At 38.9% G+C, this 23,494-nt stretch overlaps 1 long non-coding RNA gene across 1 annotated transcript; it reads right to left on the bottom strand.

Moving 5' to 3' along the window:
• Positions 1-2,991: 2,991 nt before the first annotated feature.
• Positions 2,992-5,519, bottom strand: LOC140017085 (uncharacterized). The gene is made up of 3 exons (XR_011823404.1): positions 5,363-5,519; positions 3,875-3,959; positions 2,992-3,243 (listed from the first exon to the last, which is right to left on the bottom strand). It is a non-coding gene; the product is annotated as an uncharacterized lncRNA (long non-coding RNA).
• Between the last annotated feature and the right edge of the window lie 17,975 nt (positions 5,520-23,494).

Below are 23,494 nucleotides of genomic sequence, written 5' to 3'. Positions count from 1 at the left end.
ATTTGGCTTTGGAATCAATGGATTTGGACCTAAGTAGACCGAATTGTAGATCGTTAACCAAAACGTGGTTGATCCCCCTGCTCTTACGGTTCTGAACTAGTGTCTTGTATTTTTGACCTAGTTTCACTACAAACTGGACTGAGTGACCTTCTACATTGTTGTAGTCCTGCCTCTTAGCTTCGAAACGGTGGGTCTTACACCCTAAACCAATAATCGTAATGCCTTTAGTGCCATTTCCGCAAAATGTTGTCACGCATTGTTTTATCTGAAAATGTTTCTAGCTTGCTTTTCGTAGTTATTGTTGTATTTATATGACTTTAAGCCTAGTGAACGGCTTTTGGACATGAGATTATTCTATATGACATGTTGGGACTGATTTGAGGAAAACAATGAAGCCATTAATGGCTGGAAAAATAGGTAAACACAAGGGACATGTCGTCCGTTTATTTTCTTGTAAATTGAATAAGTTAAAATGATTTTTCGAAAATGTATTTTGTATCATATTGAACGTATTTCCTTGGAAGTATCTTCAGGTCTTTGAATAAGGGTTCAAAGACTAAATTTCTATTCGAACTCGTATATTGTCTTTTGGCAAATAATGTGACCGTTTTATCTTTTGAAAACATGATACCTTTTCGTTTCAAACTTCAAATGGTCCTTAAGCCTTTCCAACCGATAGAGGTATGAGTTCGGGTTTTATCGGCCATAAGTGCATTGTTTCTAAGCAAGGTTTTAAGTGTGGAAGTTAAAGTATTTTGTCCTCTTTTTCACACGATTTTTATCAAGGCATTGGTTAGTTATTGACCATTTGTATATATATGCTTTTGAATCACATACGCAATTCCGAAAGAATGTTTTCTTAGCTCTATTGGAATTTCGAATTGTTTGGAGTGGGTGTTTCCTCTTAGAGATTTTATAACCTTCTTGGTTTGGGTTGCATTAGGGTTATTCTTGTCTACGAATCCAAGTGCCTCGTTACACTTTGAAAGTCTTTTTACGTTTACTCGCGAGTAGTCGGGTAATTGTTGATTTCATCTAAATCATGTTAGATGGATTGTAATGTGATCCTTGTGATTTTAGGTTTCCTTGGTGATTGAGAAGTGGGCGTTGTTTTGCGTGTCTAGGTGAGTGTTCCTTGTTTGTTATGTTTCCTGATTTTATGGCTTGTTTGAATGATTGATAACGTGTTAAACGCTTTCAATGATTGCTAAAATGATTTTCGAGGCGAGTGTGTACTTTACCGCACTTAGCCAAAATGATTGTGAAATTTTAATGATTGAGCGATTGAAATGTTAATTGTGCATGAATGTAGGCCTTCGGGCTGAACTGGCCATTGTCCCTTGTTACCGGTCGTCTCGAGCCAGTTGGACTTGGTCGAGCGATTAGGAACTTGGGTGAACGATCCGGTATACTCGAGTATTACCCTGTAGGTTGGTGGAGCCTGGCCAAAAGCCAGGGACGGGGTGAATGAAATGAATGAATGAATGAACGAGGGGTTTTACTTATACAAAATCCATTTTCAAATGATTGAAGGAAGGAGAATGAATGAATGAACGATTGGCTCCTTGTGAGCCCGTATCCTTTTAATGAATGTGTTTATCGCTTTATTGTACTTGTATCGTGAATTGTTGTTTACATGCATTTGTTTCTCTTGTTGCCTATGTGTACGGAACCTCACTGAGCTTTCCAGCTCATCCCTTTAGTTTTTGTTTTCCTTAGCAGGGGAAGACGTGCGAGGACGGAAGCTACGAATAGATTAGCCGTTTTAGTACTTTGGTTTCTTTTGTAAAGGTTCTCGCCCTAGTGTTTGGCACGGGCTGGTTGTATGGTGAATTGAGAACCTATATTTTGACAGTTGTACTTCCATTGAGACAGTAATGTATATAAGTTTACGTTTAAGTTTGGAATTATTGTTATTTCGATTGTTTTGTGGATTTTCTTGCCTTCTCTTATAGCAACTGACTGAGTCCCGGCGAGAGTTGGGCAGACGGTCTGCCGATACCCTGGGGTACGCCCTAAGGAGAAGTGGGGCCGTTACATATAGCATATAACCCTCACCTACTTAAGCTAGAAAATTAAACCTTAAGCTGAAATTCATAATCACAATCTGGAATTTTCTATAAGTAAGCCAAAATAACTTAGAAAAGCTAAAAAATTCATATGGCAAATCTACCAAATCATAGCCAAACTCAAACCATCATACCAAGGCTGAAATTTTTCACCAAAAGCTGAAATTTGCCAACCACCACTTAAGCCATGAAATTTTCCAAGTAAACTACCAAAAGCAAGCCTTAAATCTATTCATATGCAAGAAATAAAAGAGTAGATGGTTTCTTGATGTAGTTACCTTAATACTCTAAGAAGAAATGGAAACCAAGGGCTTCTCTCTCCAAAATCTCTCCACCAAAGCCCTTAATCCTTCCTAAAGGTCAACTTTTATAGAGTAGATTGCAAGTTTATGGTGAAAACTGAAGGATTCAAGCTTGATTTGGAGGTTGAAGATGAAGTTTCCTTTCCTTTTTTTTCTCTCAATGGTTCGGCCAAAGCTATGAGGAAATAGAAAGAATTTTTGGTCAAATTTTGTTTTTAGTGAAGAGGTAAGAAAGTCTTTGGTCAAGGTAAAAAATCCAAGAATTTTGTGACAAATGTTTAGCCAAGATTAATTCTCATCTTGTTGTCTTTTAATTACTAAAATATCTAGCCAATCTCTAATTATTTTTTAACACCTTATAAAATAATATTCCTTTGTACAAAACTCCTTTTAATCTTCAAAAATTTATCGCACGCACCGCATTAGCGGATCCTGGGACGACCCTACCGCACCCAGAGGCGTACCAAAGGGTTTGGCGGACCGCCTGCCTAGTTCGTGCCAGGACTCACTCACTCACATTAATTTCAGAGATAACATTACTATTGGACAACTGAACATTCACTCTTAAGTATATCTCCAATTAGTGTCAAACATAAATTTGTCCAATAAAAGAATCACAATACCAAAAGATACTATTCACATTTATACATCTCCAAAAGTACCATTTACAATATGTACATCTTCAAAAGGGACATTCCAGTCCACTACATCACACAAAAGCGAAGACTAAAACCAAAAAGTGGATCTTATGCAGAGTCCTAACCCTAACTGTGAGAATAAAGAAAAACATCCTAGAAAGTCCAACTAGTATAATTTCAAAGGTAAATTCTAGGGTTATAACTCTCATGAAGTGTGATCCCTGTGTACAACCCCTGTTAAGGAAATAACAAAGAAAAACGGGTAAGCTTAAAGCTTAGTAAGCAAGCAGGGGCAAAATGATAATTTTGCATCAAGTCAGATATTTATGCCACAAATACATCAAAATCAAAGCAAAAGTAACAAAACAATTCAAGGATACGGATTGGCTCCAAAGCCAAGTCATTCGCCACGCGTGGTCACCTGTCGACCCTCCGTCGACCACAAGGAATGGTCCGTAGAACTCCGCTTTCTTCCTCTGGCCACCTTACGCCCACTCTGGCCAGTATCCACACACACACAAATGGCTCGAGTTTCGAATCGTATTCGAATTGTATTCACAAAATTGATGATCTTAACGATAGCTTGGACTAACTTCGACCAAGCCCTAACTGGCTCGAATAGTCCGTCTAGCCTTTAGATCGGGCCCACTCATAGTTCCACATCACACACACACAAAAGATCATCCCAAGCCACATGCTTCAGGGATTCAGTCCCAACACAGTTCATATATCATAATTCATATCTATTGCAATATAAATTAGGGTTTAGGTCAAGTGAGATAAAGTACACGCTCGCCTAAGCACCCTTATATCACACACAATTCACATTGGTGACATTTAACACATAAACATCCCAGTTACTTACTTAGAATACAAAAGTAGACAAAAACGGCACTTGGTCAAACTCAACCGTCAGTGGGTCCTACCGTCTCCGAGCACTTCGTTACCGTCTGTGACAGAAGGTTGAGTCATAACATTGCTCAAACAGGTATCCAAATGCATACGAATAAGGAAAACAGCAAATGCGACCCATGCATGCGCGGAAATGGAAAACGGAAATGGAAATGGAAACGGAAACGGAAACGGCAACTTGTCCGTTTTGGCGTCAAGAACTGTTTTGAACACAATGTAGGTTACAATTGTCCGATCGAGGCATATGAGATACTGTCTCAAAGCTAAGGAGAAAAGCTATAACTTTCATGAAGACACCTCAATCCAGTTCTGAATGGAATCAGGTCATAAGTATGAAACAACGTGCCAGGAGTTCGCACGTTTAGATGACAGACAGGATCTAGTGGAAGAACCATAACTCACAACTCATAGACCCAAATCAAAAAATTCCAAAGGCATTGGAAAGCTAAGACATAAGGCTAGAACTTTTATATTTTGGCCAAGACTTGGATCAACTCAGAACCGAATGAAAGGTGGGTGTCAAAGTACCTGTCAGAACTGCCCAGTGTTCCAGGCAGTTCTGACACACGATCTTGTTTTCGCTATAACTGGAGCTACGATGCTTGGATTTGGACGCACTTTATACCATTTTGAATGTGAAATAGAGATCTACAGTTCTTATGAAGACACAACCACCCAGTTTCATCATTATCCATGCGAACTGAGCATGGTCAGAAGCTAATCTACAAAACATGGTCAAACCAGAATTTGAAAGCTAAGTGAGGGTTTTGGCTATAACTCAGCCTACACACCTCCGTTTGACCTGAAATTTTGTAGGCACAACAAGCACTTAAGAAGCTACAATTTCTCCGAAGGGCTCAGGTTCAAATTCTGATCAGAGTTGGGTCAAAATTCGTTGCAAACAGGCTGCTCAAATGGTCCAGCAAAACAGGTTCCGAAAAAAAAAAATAGCAAACTTTGCCGATTTACTGGTATTTATAGGGAATGAATTTGGAACTGATTTTTATACCAGAGATAGTTCTATGAAGCTAGTTTCTAACGCTACAAACGGCATCCCAATCCTAGTTTTTTTTTTTTAGCCCAAGATATAGTCGCTCTACCAAAACTGATTTCAGGCCACTGTTTCATCCGAAGAAACCGAGTTTGTGGCATATGGTTCCATTTTTTTTTTGATTCCCAAATTAGTCTTGGTTGCTCAAGAGCTTATCAATCAAACAAGTACACCTAGTATCCAGCATGCATAGCAAACATATATAGCCAAAATTCATTCAAGAATCATCATAAAATTGGCATAGAAATTGAATTACAAAGCTGGAAAATCACTAACTGCTCATATGCATGTTTATAATAGGATTTTTTTTTCAGCAGGGATACTTGATTTTCTAAATATATAAGATGCTTAAATGAATTATAAATGAAATAGGTGTATAGCTCATGGTACCTTTTAATAAAAGGGTAGTAAAGTGCAAGAAAAAATTCCACCAGATGTGCAGCAAAAATCCAGCTTAATCGGCTCTCAATAGAATTGGTTTTGGCCAGCTTTGTGTGCAATTTTTGTAGTAAGTGAGCTGATAGTTTCTTGCTAGTTTCGGTGAAGATAAGAAGATTGCCCAAGTGTTTACTAAGCCTGGATGTCTGGTATTTATAGCAGCCTAAGCTAGCATGACAAGGATTGGAGTTTGCCAACTCAATGGCTTGGAAAATTGACAAGTGTTCCTACCCGCTTTGTCATGCTTTGGCTGGGCAAAAATCATGAAGATTCAAGGCTTTCCAGCCTTGGTATTCTCGGCCAAGATGACCAGAATCGGAGTAAGATTTTTTTGGCTTCTTTTTTTTTTTTGGCTAAATATAGTAAAGGGCCGAAGTGCAATTTCGGTATTCATCGTTTGGTCCTTGAATCTTAAACGGTTTTCATCTTTGCTCCTCACAAGTTTTCTAGCATATTTTGCTAGGTGAATGAGCATCAAATTGGGACCTAAAGCTCGAGTAGTAAGAGTGGATTTGTAGTTAGGATTTTGCATAATTCAAGTGGCGTTTAAATTTTCAATCTGTTATAGAAATTCAATTATGCATTTATTTTAACCATTCATTTGTTACATGTAATTTTCTAATATCTAAGCAATTAAAATAAAAGAATTCATAACATACATGTAATTTAAATTTTTTTTTGAGTTATCACAATACAAAAAGAAAACTAGAGTTTTCTACTAAATTCATACAAAATAGAACAAAATGTTCTTAATATCAAATGATATTGAAATCAGAGGCTAACCGGGATCTCACAACCTCCCCTTTTTAGAGCAATTTCGTTCTCGAAATTAATACCTTTGTTTGTGAATAAAGAAGGATATTCCTTCTGCATGTCTTCCTCCATTTCCCAGGTGGCTTCCTCCACATCATGATTTCTCCATAAAATCTTTACCAAAGATATCTGTTTATTTCTTAGTTCTTTCACCTTTCGATGCAAAATTTGTACCGGCTGCTCTCCATAGGTGAGAGTTTCATCTAACTCGACGTCCTCTGTGTGTAGGATGTGTGCGGGATCTGGATGATACTTCTTCAATAACGAGACGTGGAAGACATTGTGGATTCGGGACATTTTAATAGGTAACTCTAACTGATACGCCACTGTCCCGACTCGGCTTTGAATCCTATACGGCCCTATATATCGAGGCTTCAACTTCTTCCCTTTCTTGGCCTCAATCGTTCTTCAGAGTGATGTTATCTTGAGAAATACCATGTCCCCCTCTTTGAACTCCAGATCCTTTCTTCGGTGATCAGCGTAATTCTTCTACCGACTCTGAGCCGTCTGCATTCTCTGGCGAATAATTTGAACTTTCTCTACTGCTTCTTCTATTCATGGCACCGTAGTCGAATCCAAGATCTTTCTTTCGCAAACTTCATCCCAAAAGATTGGTGAGCGATACTTACGTCCATATAGTGCTTCAAATTGTGCCATTTGTATGGAGTGGTAACTATTATTGTATGCGAATTCTATCAATGTGAGGTGTTGGCTCCAATTTCCCCCAAAGTCCATTACACACGCTCGGAGCATATCCTCAAGAGTTTGTATCGTTCGCTCCGATTTTCCATCTGTCTGAGGATGGTAAGTTGTACTTAGATTAAGTTTAGAGCCTAAAGCCTCTTGCATCCTTTGTCAGAACCGTGACACGAACCGTGGGTTTCGATCCGAAACTATGCTCACTGGCACGCCATGTAGTCGTATAATTTCATCCATATACAGTTGAGCTAGTTTCTCTAGGGTATACTTCATGCTCACGGGTAAGAAATGAGTTGATTTGGTCAAGCGGTCTACAATTACCCAAATAGCATCATGCCCCTTTTGTGCTCGCGGTAAACCGAATACGAAATCCATAGTAATATGCTCCCATTTCCACTCCGGCAGTTCTAACGGTTGGAGCAAACCTGATGATTTTTGGTGCTCAGCTTTTATTTGCTGACAGGTTAGACATGTTTGCACAAACTGAGCAATCTCCTTTTTCATGCCCTCCCACCAGTACAAACTCTTCAAATCTTGATATATCTTCGTCGTAGCAGGATATACTGTGTATCGCGAGCGGTGAGCTTCTTCCAATAGCTCATTCTTGATATTCGTATCTTGGGGTATAATCAATCGATTTCTATACCTTAACATCCCATCCAAACCCACATTAAAGTCGGGTATCATCCCTTTCTCGACTTTGTCTTTCCACTTCTGCACCTGGGGGTCCTTCTTCTAAGTCTCCTTTATCCTTGGCAATGGCGTGGAAATCACCTGAATATTACTAAACAACATTTTGTGTGGATTAAGTTGAGGATTCCATTCCCCAACTTTTTCTAGTAGCTCCTACTCTTTCACCTGTAGACTAGATACTTGAGCTTTTCGACTAAGGGCATCAGCTACTACATTAGCCTTATCTGGATGGTACTTAATGGTGCAGTCATAATCCTCTAAGAACTCCATCCACCTACGCTGCCTCAAATTCAGCTCTTTCTGCGAAAATAAATACTTGAGGCTCTTATGGTTGGTGAAAATCTCAAAGGTTACCCCATATAAATAATGTCGCCACTTCTGAAGAGCAAATACCACTGCGGCCAATTCCAAGTCGTGAGTCGGGTAATTTTGCTCATGGGGTTTCAATTTTCGAGATGCATAGGCTATCACTTGTCCATTTTGCATAAGTACACATCCCAAACCCATCCGAGACGCATCCATATATACTACAAAGCTGTCTTTTCCGTTGGGCAAAGTAATAATTGGTGCAGAAGTTAATCGCCCTTTTAACTCTTGAAAACTGGCCTCGCACTTGGAAGTCCAGATGAATTGGTTGTGAATCTTAGTCAAATCCATCAGAGGTCCCGCTATCTTAGAAAAATCTTTTATGAAGTGGCGATAGTATCCGGCAAGCCCTAAGAAACTTCTAATTTCAGTTGGGTTCTTAGGTCGGTTCCATTCTGTGACGGCTTTCACTTTAGCGGGGTCCACCGCTATTCCATCCTTTGAAATCACGTGTCCAAGAAAAGACACCTTGTCCAGCCAAAACTCGCACTTACTAAATTTAGCATATAGTTGGTGCTCCTTAAGAGTTTGTAGCACTAACCTCAAATATCGTTCATGATCCTCACGAGTTTTCGAGTAGACTAGAATATCATCAATAAATACCACAACAAATTGGTTTAGGTAAGATTTGAAGACTCGGTGCATTAAGTCCATAAATGCAGTTGGAGCATTTGTCAATCCAAAGGGCATGACTGCGAATTCAAAATGCCTGAACCGTGAATTAAATGCGGTGTTAGGGATATCCTCCTTCCGAATCCTTAATTGGTAATATCCCTGTCGAAGGTCCAGTTTAGAAAATACAACTGCACCCTGCAGTTGGTCAAATAATTCATCAATCAGTGGCAGGGAATATTTGTTCTTAATTGTGAGATTATTTAGTCCCCGGTAATCAATGCACATCCGTAAACCTCCATCCTTTTTCTTTACGAATAGTACCGGGGCTCCCCAAAGAGATTCACTTTCCTAAATAAATTCTCAATCCAATAATTTCTCTTTCTGGCGGTAGTGAGGTCAACTCTTCGGGAAACATTTCAGGAAACTCACACACCACCGGCACCTTTTCTACTTTTAATTGCTCTCCTAGGGTATTAATCAACATGGCCAAAAACCCTCGGGCGCCCTTACTTAGCAATTTTCGGGCCCGAATTCCAGAAATAAGAGTGGTGGAGGCTAACTTCCCTTGTACATCTAATTGCAATGTAGGCTCACCCGGTATGTGAAAGTCAACCTTTTTCGTACTGCAGTCTAAGCGTGCATGATACTTAACTAGCCAATCCATACCTAATATAAGATCGTACCCCTTAAGTGCTAATTCTATTAAATCCACTGATAACTTTCGTTCCCCTATCCACACGTCACAGCCTTTGTACATCATATTGGCAAGGATGCTTTTGTTGGTAATGGGAGTTTTTATTTCTAAATCGTATGGCAACTTTTCTGCTTTAATATCTATATGTGCCATGAATGCAGGACTCACAAAGGAATGGGTAGCACCAGAATCTATCAACACACTTGCGATACGCCGAAATATAGAAAGCGTACCTTCGATGACTGCCGAAGGGTCAGTCACCTCCTGATGGTCCATGGCATAAACTCGCACAGGCACTTTCGATCGGTTCTCTGCTACATTTGTTGGTTTTGGCGTAGTCCCTTCTGCCCGAGAAGTGCTTCCTTCGGTCTGCATATTCGGGCATTGTGCAATCTGGTGCTCCGTACTGCCACACTTAAAGCATTTCCTGACCGCACTATTTTTCCAACAATTATCAGCGATATGATTGCCTCCGCAAAAACTACAGGTCTGTCTCGTTCCTGTAGTCTCCCTTCCTCTTTGACCACCCCTCTAGGGCCCTCGCCCCGCTTGTCCCCTTCCGGCATTTCCTTGGTTTGAAGTCCCTGCCGGTCGTGGATCTCCTGCTCCCCTACCCATTTTAGTGGGCGGCTCATTCCTCGAGCTTTGTCCAGTATTAAAGTTTCCGGTGCCCGGCTGCCTTCTCTTTCTATCATGAAATGCTTTTACTTGACCCTAGACTGTCTCAATTCTTTGCGCTTTTTCTAACACCTGATTAAAAGTATCTAACTGAGCGGCCGCCAACGCCTCTTGGATCTCAATGTTCAACCCTTGAACAAAGCGGCGGATCCGTTTTTGCCCCATGGACACCAAATCCGGAGCAAAACGAAACAATTTAGTGAATTGGGTCTCGTATTCCGCAACACTTAACGCCTGTAGACACCAAATTTTTGGTGTAATTTCATTTACTGTTTATTTTTTAGTTTTTTATTTATCGTGTTAGTTTTATTCGATTGTTAGTTTTTAGTTTCTAGTTTTATTTTTATTTTTAAGTTTTAGCATAGAATTTCTTGAAAAAAAAGAAAAATCATAAAAAAGAAAAAAAAAGGAAAATTGTTCACAAAAATACGTTCAAATTCAATCTTTTGGCATTTTGGTTAATTTATTTTGAAAAAAAGAAAAAGGAAGGGAAAAAGAAAAATGAATGAAAAATTGAAAAACAATGAAAAAAAAAGAGAAATTCGGCATGCAAGCTGCGTTTTGCCGCAGCTTGCAAACACAGGCTTGGGCAGCTCCTTAGCTGCAAATAAAGCTGGATTGGCTGAGGGTTTAGAGGTTGGGGGGCTCCCATATAAATAGAAAAAGAAAGGAGAGCCGCAAAAGGAGAGAGCAGGGAGCCAAGAGAGGCGAAACACATCTGAGGGAAATTGGAAAAATCTGGGGGAAAACGGCAAAGGGAAATCTGCAAACTTGGGGAAGTTGCTGGTGAGAAAAAACAGAGAAGGAGAAAACAGGGGGGGTTTCAGCAGAGGATATAGAAAAAACCGAGAGAGCTCTCGGCTATGGAGTAGAATTGAAAGGGCTTCGGTGAACGAAAAGGATGAGGAAAAAACAAGGGGTAAGGGGATGAAAAGAAAAGCAGGGAAGTTTTGGAGAGAAAGGAGAGAAACCAACGATAAAAAAGGGGCTTCGGAGGAGTAGAAAGGGCAAGCTTTCGGGCCGAGAAGGAAAAGCTGGGTGTTGAAGGAGACAAGGGTTTCATAGAGATCCATTGCACCAGGATTTGGATTTGGTTTAACTCTTAAACAGCTAAAGGTAATCTTTCTTTCCCGTATGTTCATAGGTTATGTCATAAGCTTCAAAATCTCTGCTGCTATGGCCATGGCCACGTTCTTTCGTTTTCTTCTTTCCTTACGCTTGCTATCTGTGTATTTGGGTAAAGAAAGGAAGAGGCTTTGATTCATGTTTTGCATCAAGCAATGTTTTTTTTGTTGCAAAGAGGGAGTATGAGCATGTAGAATACATCGACCAAAGTTTTTCCCTCTAGGACAATTTATCTCATGATTTTCTGTTTCTGTTTCCCGTACAAGACTAGAACTTTGTATTTAGTTGCTGAAGTTGTGAACTTGTAATCCTTTTTCGGGCCATGATTTGATGATTACGGGTAGATTGGCGTTTGTTGGTATTTCAACATGAACCTCAAAAGCTGTCAATCTTCACGCATTTTTTTTCCTTCTCTTCACGAAGTTGAATGGGTTTGGTCTGTAATTTTGGTCTGGTTTTTGGGGAGGGAAGTTTGGGACTTTGCTTATTTCTTTCTATGGATTTTAGCTGATGGGGTTCGTGAGAGTTCATGAGGTTTGTCATTGCTGTTTGTTGAATTTTATCGGCTGTGTAGGCTGTCCTGAATGCTATAGCTGGAGGTTGCATTTCATTTCCAGATTGGCTCGACCCATTTGAATCTGTATATGTTAACTATTGTGCTAGTTTGGCGTTTTTCATCTGATAAGAGGCGACGGGTATGAAACCCAGAAAATGCAGAAAATTCTTGCCGCAAGTTTGCATGTTTGTTTCTAAATTTTGTGCCTAAATTCACAGGTTTTACCTTTGCAAAGTAGGAAGACTGTTTGGAGATTTTGTTGGCTGATTTCAAATGTGGTTTAACTGATTTTTGCACATAAATTTTGCTGCAATAAGTTCAAAGTTTTGGCTTATTGCAGCGAGGTCGACAAGACTGGTTCCTTTGGGTGATTAAAATGCTGTTGTGGTTCGATATTTTTCTGTTGGGTCTGTTCGTTGTTGGATGGCGATACCATTGTGTGCGTTTGTTGCATTTTGTTGCAGCAAAATATGGCATAATAGCAGGCCATAGCACCAGCTTTGTTAAGTACTCACTGCTCCAAGTTTTTTACTGATTCTATGTTCAGTTTTCCTTGTTGTTTTCCAGAAAAGTAAACATTGGTTTTTGGTTGTTTAGTTTAGGATTTTGATTTCTGGTAAAGATGTCTAGATTGGAGCCATGCTTTCGGAGCATAAACATGCATTTGTAAATGGAGAGGCATCAAACTTTCGCTGGCAGAAAGCTTCTTCATGCCTTCTTGCTTGAAGTTTTTCTATGTTTGCATGATTCCCTTTTATGATTTTGCTAGTTCGGATGTCAATTTCATGTTTTGTGTGTTTGGTTCAAAATTTGATGTTGGATCAAGTAAGCCTTGGGTTAAGGTATGAGATCAAATTTGGATTTTAGTGTTTGAAAGTGGAACAAATGTGCAGCAAATTTGTTTGTTTTGTTGTAGGATGTTCTTTCACGTTGGTTTGCATGCATCTGCATGAATAATTTCCAGAAAATTTGCACTTTGACCCCCCAAGTCTCCCCTTGTTCCACTAGGACCCAATCAATTGAATAATTTCATCAATTTGGTCCTTGATAGTTTTAATTTTTACAACTTCATTACTTGTTTGCTTTAATTAGCTACCATGCTTTGCTTAAATTGCACTTAAGTCACAATTTTAAAGGTTTTATGATCAATTGAGCTTGTGTTTGTACATTTTCTTTAATCTTTCCAAATAAATTGGTACCTTGATCATTTCTTTTATTTTGGAGGATGAATAAGTGATTTCACTCCATTTAAGGCATCAACTCAAGGGCGGTATAATTTCTTTTATCTTTCTTGTCTCCCCTATGTGATTCAACGTGCTACGTGAGAAATACATGTCTACTTTGCTTTCCTAGCCTTTCTTTAATTTCTTTTATTTATGTCATTTACTTTTGCTTTTTATTTAAGTTATTCTTTATGGGGTATGTGTACACCTCTTGGCTTGTAATAGATAGGGCTTGGAGGAGCATTCAATGAAGACCTATTGAAGACGTGTGCCTAGCTAGCAAATGTAATAGTTAGGGCTTTAATTGCCTTATGTGTCTTGCATGCTTAGTTGCTACGTGTTAATTTGCTTTGTTAGGGCCTTGCATCTAGTCGAGCATGCTAAATGTTATGTGCTATGTGTTTATGAGTGTTTGGCATGTCTACTCGCTTTCCATAACCATGAATGAATGTGATGGATGAATGTACGTTTCCGCTAGTCCAACGCTAGTCGGAATTCATAGAATGGGCTAGTCCAACGCTAGACCCTTAGGAATTTCCCCTCGTTAGTACATGTTTGCATGTTCATTGCATGTCATGCATTCTTTTTAGTTTTATCATTTTGCATGCTCCTCGAACCCCTTTTCCCTCCATTTTAGGATTTTTGCATTTCATGCTAGTTATAGGGTTCATTTGCTTGAGAGTCCCCTTAAATATGGGATATAGACGAGTGTGGCTTTTTCTAAGCCTTAGCACGCTTGTATTCCCTCTATAAAAGGGCAAATTGAGTCACGATTTAGGTCTCCCCGTACCTAATATGCCTGAATTCCTTAGACTCATGCATTTTTAAATCCACTCTACCATTTTATACCCACATCACACTTTCATTTTTCCTCTCATTTTGCACACGTGCACCTTTATGTTTCTTCACTTGCACACGAACACTTTTATCATCACTTGCACACATGCACTTCATATTATCATTTCACATACCGTACCTTGCCCACTCACGTGCACATTTTCATTTACATATTTATTGTCTTTTATTACTTTGTCAAACTCATGTCCTCACATTGCATACATGCATTCCATTCATTTGCATCCCACTCGCATTATTCGTGACTTCTTCAAAGGATCGTTATTGGGCTTCACAATTAATGTGATTGGCACCACTCAACCTTTGAAGAGAAATTTCCCCCAATACCCCTAGGTTTAGGGTTTGCATTCATGTAGTGCATCCAAATGTAATAAATTCTTTGGTTAAAACAAGAAAATCTTTGATTAAATCATGCAACTAGCCTTGGCTAGGTCAAAGGGGTGCCTTGGATTTTATCCTTGCCTTCCCCTTTGTCAAATGTGACTCCCGAACCTTTTTCTTTGGTTTACGTGGACTAGGAGTCGTTTAAAAGGGGTTTTTTACTACTTTTTCCTATTTTTTCTTGAAAAATTCATTTTAGGTGACTTGGTACACCTTAACTCATTACCAAGTGGCGACTCCGATTTTTTTTATTTTAAAAACCCCTTTTAAACTATAAATTTTGGGTCAAATCGTCGCATTCTCAAACCCCTATTTAGACCCATTTTTTCTTTTAAATCACAATTCATTTTCCAATCACAAATTGAATCAAAAATACATTTTTTAAACCATTTATTTATTTATCAAAAAAAATGGGGCGCGACAGTTAGCGACTCCACTGGGGAATTTCGAGAGTCCGAGCAAATTTGATTTAATCAACATTTTTCTTCTTTTAACCTTTTCATATATCACATTTGAGTGTTTTAGGGTTGCATTTTTTTCTTTTTTAGGATTTTGCATTTCACGCGTGTCCAACTACTCCCTCGCTCGCGAATGTATGATTGGTTGATTGGATGTATGTTTACTTGCTTATCTCGCGCTTGCATTGCATTTGGGGGGGTGTGTGTCACCTTTAGAGCCTCGCGTGGTTCTCAACCCTTTCCCTCAAAATAGGGAGCACTTCATACGTGCACGTTTATTTATTGTTATCCTATTTTATTTTATTTTTCGTGGGCGTTTCCCACACCGCCTGTAGGATTAGGATCGATCGCCTTGGGTAGGCGGATGGTGTGCGCTGCGCTCATAGCGCTACCTAAGGGATCACTCGAGCCACCGATCGAAGGCCTTGGGAGTGATGACCCTTTGCCTTTAGGTCTGAAGGCTTGGGAGCCGAAGCCTTATCGAGTCTAGTTGCATTAGTTAGCCCCAGCCTCATGCATCCATATTAGCGTTTTCCTAGGTTAGAGTTAGCCTCACCCTCTTTTAAGCACATTAGGCACGAGGGAAGGGGTTCCACCCCTTTTATTGCTTTCATTGTATTTCTTTTCTTAATTGCTCCCAATGTGTTATGTGTACTATCAATTGCACTAACCATTCTTTTTGTTTTCTTGGATTGCATTCATGTGCCCTAGCAATATGAGGCCTCTGTGGCACTCTTTAGTGACATACCCACTAGATAACTTACATGTTTAAATTTCGGCTATTGCATTCAATTTTCAATAAGTACATTTCACTTTAGACCTTTTCCCCTCGATGCATTATTTATGTCCTTTAGGCCGTATTTGTCACATATTTACATTGCTTTAATAACTGGCATCATGCATTAAACCCTAGAAAGGGAATGCCATTTAGGGGATCCCGTATTAGGGATAAGCCCACCTTGTGTCTCGGATACTTAATCCAACGAGACTTGCACGTTTATATTTTGTACCATCCAAAGGGGTAGTGCACAAGGTAAGGTAGGATCCGATCATTTTCATAGAGTGATCTTTGGAATATGAGCGTCTAAAATCACCTTTTGGCCATTTTATCAAAAATTGGTAAAAATCCCTTGCGCAAAGGACATTAATTTGAAGAAATTCACAAATGATTCCTCCTTTTGAGACGATAAATAAATTGAGGCCAAAATTTGATTTTTAGAAGGTCATAGACTAATGCACTTCAATAATTTTGAAATAACCAATGGCCGGACAATTCAACCAATCCATTTTGCCGATCCATTCGATAAATCGTCAATTCATTTGACCAATTTACCATTTTTAGGGTCATTTGACCAATTTACCCTTTTTAGGGTTATCCGGTCGATTTTGAATAAATCGTCAATTCATTTGACCAATTTACCCTTTTTAGGGTCATTCGGCCGATTTTTGAATAAATCACTAATTCAATTTCATTCATTTGGCCAATTTACCCATTTTTAGGGCAACCGAGCCGATTTTGAATAAATCAAGTTTCGTTTAATCTATTTGATCAATTTACCCTTTTTAGGGTGATCTGATTAATTTTGGATAAATTAAATTTCATTCAATTCATTTGACCTGTTTCCCTTTTTAGGGTAATCCGGTTGATTTTTAATAAATCGTCAATCCCGTTTGATCAATTAGGGTTTCAATGTCAATTTCAAATTGAGAAACCTAGTCGATTTTGAGAAAACCATCCATTGCCTCCAGCCATTTGATCAGTTGGGGTTTTTGACCCGTGCTTTACTGAGAAAATTTGTCAACGAATTTCAATCTCTTCAATAGAAAGTTTGTCAAGGTCAAACCCGTGCGTTTTTGCAAATTCTTGTATCGATCAAAAGTGATCAATTCATTCGGACGTTGTCCTCATTTTGACAAATGTCTCTCGTCACTCCAATTGACCAAATTTTTCAAAATTATTTTTTCACTCAATAAGTTGATCGGATCCGTCAGGTATGGTATAGTGCCTACCCTAGAGGATTGCATTTTCATGCTAGACCTACCCTTGGCACAAAAAGGGTCCCCCCATAGGACATGCATACCGATTTTACAATTTTTGCTTACTAACTCTGGGTATTTTTCTTTTGTTTTCCCCCTCCCCTGCATTCATAAAAAGAAAAAAAATGCTTCAATAAGGTGAAAATATTTTTCTATATCTGATGATAATTGGATCTAATAAAGTGTCAAAATTGCAAGTATTGTGTGATTTTTTGGGCAGATCCTACAATGAAAAATAAATAACCTATCTGGAAGCTCTACGCTAAAGCCTCTGAGAGATTTTGTAATTATTTCCGAAGGGGAAATTCTGTTTATTTGATTTGTTAATACATTTTGTTCCAAAAGAAAATGAGATGAAAAGTGCATATGTGGAGCTCTTTACAAGTTTCTCTTTTCTCATTATCAACGACAAATTTTGTTTTAATCTTGCTAGTAATAAAGTTTTGGACAATTATTGTTTTATGTATATTCATGTATATTTCATTCTTTTGCTCATTGGAGATTTCACGATGAATTTTAAGAAATAAGACCAAATTGAGATTTTTTCGACCTCTGGCTTGAAAATTCACAAGTGTCTGCTTTCAAAAATCCTTACGTACACCAGATTGTTGATCCGAGTCATCCAATAAGAGTGCTAAAAAAAAAAAAAAAAGGTCACTCAAAAGGCCCAATGAGATACCTTTTCTCCTTCATTTGACCCCAAAATAAAATCAGTCACATTGATTGATAAATCATAAATTGGGGCAATCTTTGCTTGAAAATATCCATTGTGTTTAACCGATTCAATTCACATGTAAGTGAAATAAAAAATGTGCATTATTCTTGTTTGTTTTGAAAAGTTGGAATGATACTTTGAGCAGTCTTTTCTCTATCTATACAGAGTTTATCATTTGCTCTCCCGTTTGAGCCTTTAAAAGAATAATTTCGTTTCAAATAAGCGTCTTGATGATCACTACCCTACATGGAAAATTTTCAAATATCAAAAGGGAGTGGATTTTCAATGAGCATTGCGTTACTCTGATTGTCATGAGGTGTAAGAATGATACTTTGGCCATCGTTTCTACGACCTAAACACCATTTATCCCTTGCATCCTCATTTCAGCCAAAAAATTGGTAGTTCTTTTCGAGTGCACATATGATCGCACCCCACATTGGGGAAGGAGATTTGGAAATTTTGGAAAAGAAAAAAAAAGAAAAGGGGAAAGGGAACCGCGAATTGGGGAAATTTGATTCCACTTGGGCTCCAATTTTCGAAAAAAGAAGAAAAGGAAGGGTTTTGTCCGACGAACCACTTATGGAGAGTCTTCCTCAGTCAATTAATTCAGATACATGCAAAAAAATTTCGCATTAATGAAAGTTTCCTTTCAGAGTTATTGTAAGGAACGGAATAAAAGTCAGGTCCTCTTCTTTTCCAATCAAACATTCTATCCCTAGTTATCCCTTTTGAGCCGTCAGAATGAATTATTTCGTTTGGCAACCCCTGAGAATCGCAAACCCCACACTGGGGTAAGTTTGAGTTGAAAAGGAAAATTTCAAGAAGTGAAAAGTGAAAAGCCACAAAATCAAAAGACAAAAGAAGAAATGAGAACCTCAGTTCACAAATAAACTGGGGCAAATTTTGAAAATTTCAAAAAAATGGCAGAAAGCCGAAAAATCGAAAGAAGAAAGAAAATGAAAGAGAAAAAGCCTCAATTGAGCATAAACTGGGGCAAATTCTGATTTAACCCTAAAATAGGGTTGGCGCAACAATGCGATCTCAGATTCTTCAAACCACTTTTGAAATCCGCTTTCAAGCCTTAACTTTTTTTAAGCACCCCACCTGACCCCATTACAAAAGCCGAAAGTCCTGACTTCTGTTCTTTTGCAATGGCCCTGTCAAGAAAATTTCTGATGCCGGAAAATTTTAGCTGTATTTCTGAATTGCTTGAGTATGAGGTTGACGCTACTCACCATGGAAAGCCCACCAGATCAAAGAAAAGAAAACGGAAAAGCAAAAAGCAAAAAGGAAATACAAAGGATTCGATGGTGAAGTCCCTATTGAGTGATCAAACAAAGTTCAGAATCTTCGAGTTCAAAATAGGGGCAATTTTGGAAAAATGCGATCTTCAGTTCTATGTCCTTGAAAGTTTTATTCTTTAGCTATTGTTTTCAAGCCAAATTACAAGCTAATAAAGTTCATCGTTGACTTATTCCTTCATGACAATCCAAAGTGAGGATCATGCTCATAAGAAATTCATCAAATCATTTGTGATCATAAGGGTATAACCTGTTTCCACATGTTTAGCTATCACTTCTGTCCATACGTTGCATGCCTAGAAAGCTTGTATGTTGACTAAGTTTTCTTGAAAAATAAGGGTGACAAACTCTTTGCTTTCACTAAAATGTTGTATTGAAGGAATTACAATTTTGGGCACAAGAACCAAACAAATCTCGTCTTCTCATTTCCCTTAACCCCCTCAAAAATCAGATCACTTGATTGGTCCTGACAGATGAACCAACAAGAAATGGTGACCCATTACCTAAAGCATTGATGCTAAAGTGGGGAAGAAATCTTTCGTAATTTGGCATTATTTTGAGAAATTCATCATGAAATTCGCTATATGAGTTTAAGCAAGACATTTCAATTTTCTTCACATGCTATGTTAGGAAAAGCAATTGCTTACTTTGTTCAAATAAATGGAGAGTCATTCAAAACAAATTTTTTGCAATTAAATAGGCCCACATTGGGGCAAATTTTCATTTGAGAGATTTTGCAAAATAGCCCACACTGGGGCAAAAATTTTTGTAATACATTTGAGGATGTCAAACCAATTACGTTGTTTTTTTTTTCAAATAAGAAATTTGAATGCATGTCATACTTTGGCAAGCCCCTTGTGCAGGTATTCATAGTTGAAATCAACGAAAGAGCATCTAGTGATGTGGAAGGCCGATGCCGAAAAAAGAGAAGAAAGAAGGGAAAAGGGCCCTACACTTGGGGCAAATTATTTTTGAAAAGATTCTCTCAAAAAAAAAAACAACAAAAAGAGTCAAAAATCAAAAATCAAGTTCAAATCCTTGTTTCTTGGAAAATCAAATTCAATTTCTTGACCAATTGGATGGCAGGACTGGGTCTTATCCCACTGACCATTCACAAACTTTTCAAAAATCAAGTTGGGCCTGGATTTTGTGCCGCCAACATTTCAAACATCAAGTTGGGCCTGGATTTCGTGCCGCCAACATCACAATATCACGTTGGGCCTGGATTTCGTGCCGCCAACTTCACAAAATTCACGTTGGGCCTGGACTTGGTGCCGCCAACTTCACAAAGTTCACGTTGGGCCTGGATTTCGTGCCGCCAACATTCCAAATATCCCGTTGGGCTTGGATTTCATGCCGCCAACATCACAAATATCAAATTGGGCCTGGACTTCATGCCGCCAATTTCACAAGATCACGTTGGGCCTGGACTTCGTGCCGCCAACTTCCCATTGGACAGCTTGGGTTTAATCCCACTGACCAATTCATCATACTGGGGCAAATTATTTCGACAAATCGCTCTCAGTCAAAAAAAATCAAAAAATCAAAATTAAATCAAGTTCATCACGGCAAGCTCGGGTTTGATCCCACTGTCCGATTGTCAAAGCATTTCATTTTCATTACCACTGGAGCTGCGTTTGTCCCGCCAGTAAGCATTTTATTTTCATCGCCACTGGAGCTGGGTTTGTCCCGCCAGCAAGCAAAAATGAAGAGATAATGCTATTGGCAAAGCCTGATCATAACAAACAACATCAGCTCAAATCTCCCTCTTGGTACAAAATTTGAACTACCCTGAGGTGAAAACTCAATTCATTGTTTAAACTTCCCTAGTGGAGTCATGATTTTCGTTTTATTCGGGCCAGTCCCATGATTTTAAAGCTTATTCGGGTCAGTCCCATGATTTTCATTTTATTCGGGTCAGTCCCATGATTTTAAGCTTATTCGGGTCAGTCCCATGATTTTAAAACTTATTCGGGTCAGTCCCATGATTTCAAGTTTATTCGGGTCAGTCCCATGATTTCAAGCTTATTCGGGTCAGTCCCATGATTTTTAAGCTTATTCGGGTCAGTCCCATGATTAAAAAGTTTATTCGGGTCAGTCCCATGATTAAAAACTTATTCGGGTCAGTCCCATGATTTTAAGCTTATTCGGGTCAGTCCCATGATTAAAAAGCTTATTCGGGTCAGTCCCATGATTTTAAAGCTTATTCGGGTCAGCCCCATGATTTAAAGTTTATTCGGGTCAGTCCCATGATTTTATGTTTATTCGGGTCAGCCCCATGATTTTAAAATTTCTATCTGGGTCTATCCCATTTACATTTCTGTCTGGGTCTATCCCATTTTAAATTCTTGTTCGGGTCAGTCCCGTTTAATTTCTGTTCGGGTCAGTCCCGTTTAAATTCTTGTTCGGGTCAGTCCCGTTTTAAATTCCTGTTCGGGTCAGTCCCGTTTTAAATTTCCTGTTCGGGTCAGTCCCGTTTTAAATTTCCTGTTCGGGTCAGTCCCGTTTTAAATTTCCTGTTCGGGTCAGTCCCGTTTAAATTTCTTGTTCGGGTCAGTCCTGTTTAAATTCTTGTTCGGGTCAGTCCCGTTGCAATTCTGTTCGGGTCAGTCCCGTTTAAATTTTTGTTCGGGTCAGTCCCGTTTAAATTTCTGTTTCGGGTCAGTCCCGATTTTAAAATTTCCTGTCAGGGGTCAGTCCCCATCGTTTGAGTAATTCGCAGCCGAATAACGTAGGTAAGTATTTGGTGTCTACTTCTTTGTCTCAAGTTTTTCCAAAACTCAGACAAAGAGGGGCAAACTGTAGACACCAAATTTTTGGTGTAATTTCATATACAGTTTATTTTTTAGTTTTTTATTTATCGTGTTAGTTTTATTCGATTGTTAGTTTTTAGTTTCTAGTTTTATTTTTATTTTTAAGTTTTAGCATAGAATTTCTTGAAAAAAAAGAAAAATCATAAAAAAGAAAAAAAAAGGAAAATTGTTCACAAAAATACGTTCAAATTCAATCTTTTGGCATTTTTGTTAATTTATTTTGAAAAAAAAGAAAAAGGAAGGGAAAAAGAAAAATGAATGAAAAATTGAAAAACAATGAAAAAAAAAAGAGAAATTCGGCATGCAAGCTGCGTTTTGCCGCAGCTTGCAAACACAGGCTTGGGCAGCTCCTTAGCTGTAAATAAAGCTGGATTGGCTGAGGGTTTAGAGGTTGGGGGGCTCCCATATAAATAGAAAAAGAAAGGAGAGCCGCAAAAGGAGAGAGTAGGGAGCCGAGAGAGGCGAAACACATCTGAGGGAAATTGGAAAAATCTGGGGGAAAACGGCAAAGGGAAATCTGCAAACTTGGGGAAGTTGCTGGTGAGAAAAAACAGAGAAGGAGAAAACAGGGGGGGTTTCGGCAGAGGATATAGAAAAAACCGAGAGAGCTCTCGGCTATGGAGTAGAATTGAAAGGGCTTCGGTGAACGAAAAGGATGAGGAAAAAACAAGGGGTAAGGGGATGAAAAGAAAAGCAGGGAAGTTTTGGAGAGAAAGGAGAGAAACCAACGATAAAAAAGGGGCTTCGGAGGAGTAGAAAGGGCAAGCTTTCGGGCCGAGAAGGAAAAGCTGGGTGTTGAAGGAGACAAGGGTTTCACAGAGATCCATTGCACCAGGATTTGGATTTGGTTTAACTCCTAAACAGCTAAAGGTAATCTTTCTTTCCCGTATGTTCATAGGTTATGTCATAAGCTTCAAAATCTCTGCTGCTATGGCCATGGCCACGTTCTTTCGTTTTCTTCTTTCCTTACACTTGCTATCTGTGTATTTGGGTAAAGAAAGGAAGAGGCTTTGATTCATGTTTTGCATCAAGCAATGTTTTTTTTGTTGCAAAGAGGGAGCATGAGCATGTAGAATACATCGATCAGAGTTTTTCCCTCTAGGACAATTTATCTCATGATTTTCTGTTTCTGTTTCCCGTACAAGACTAGAACTTTGTATTTAGTTGCTGAAGTTGTGAACTTGTAATCCTTTTTCGGGCCATGATTTGATGATTACGGGTAGATTGGCGTTTGTTGGTATTTCAACATGAACCTCAAAAGCTGTCAATCTTCACGCATTTTTTTTCCTTCTCTTCACGAAGTTGAATGGGTTTGGTCTGTAATTTTGGTCTGGTTTTTGGGGAGGGAAGTTTGGGACTTTGCTTTTTTCTTTCTATGGATTTTAGCTGATGGGGTTCGTGAGAGTTCATGAGGTTTGTCATTGCTGTTTGTTGAATTTTATCGGCTGTGTAGGCTGTCCTGAATGCTATAGCTGGAGGTTGCATTTCATTTCCAGATTGGCTCTGTGACGGCCCCACTTCCCCCTAGGGCGTACCCCAGGGTTCAGCGGGTCGCCTGCCCAACTCTCGCCAGGACTCACTCACTATGGAACTCGAATCATGTATATACATCCATAGACAATAGATGCTCAAGTAAAAGATAAGAAACTTCTACACACCAGAAGTCTTCAAAGTTTTTTACCATTCAAGTACAAACATCGAATATACAAGGGTTCTCATTCCTCATACAACCAGCCCGTGCCAAGCACTAGGGCGAGAACCATTACAAGGCCAAAGAACTAGATCAACTAGACTATACAGAACGCTCGTCCTTGCTCGCCTTCCCCTGCTAAGGAAAACAATTGACGTGGTATGAGCTAAAAAGCCCAGTGAGGTTCTATATATATAAACAAGTAATTAAACAAGGAACATTAGTCATGTAATAACATTTAATCCAGAAAACATGTCCAATATAAAGCAATGATAATACATTCATTAAAAGGATACAGGCTCACGAGGAGCTATTTGTTTGTTCGTTCGTTCCCCTGACATTTCCCCTTATTCCTCCAATCGTTTGAAAATA

This window comes from Coffea arabica, chromosome 11c, assembly GCF_036785885.1.
Source record: "Coffea arabica cultivar ET-39 chromosome 11c, Coffea Arabica ET-39 HiFi, whole genome shotgun sequence".
NCBI lineage: Eukaryota > Viridiplantae > Streptophyta > Magnoliopsida > Gentianales > Rubiaceae > Coffea > Coffea arabica.
The sequence above is the reverse complement of the archived record's forward strand: the minus strand, read 5'-3'. Positions and strand labels throughout refer to the sequence as shown.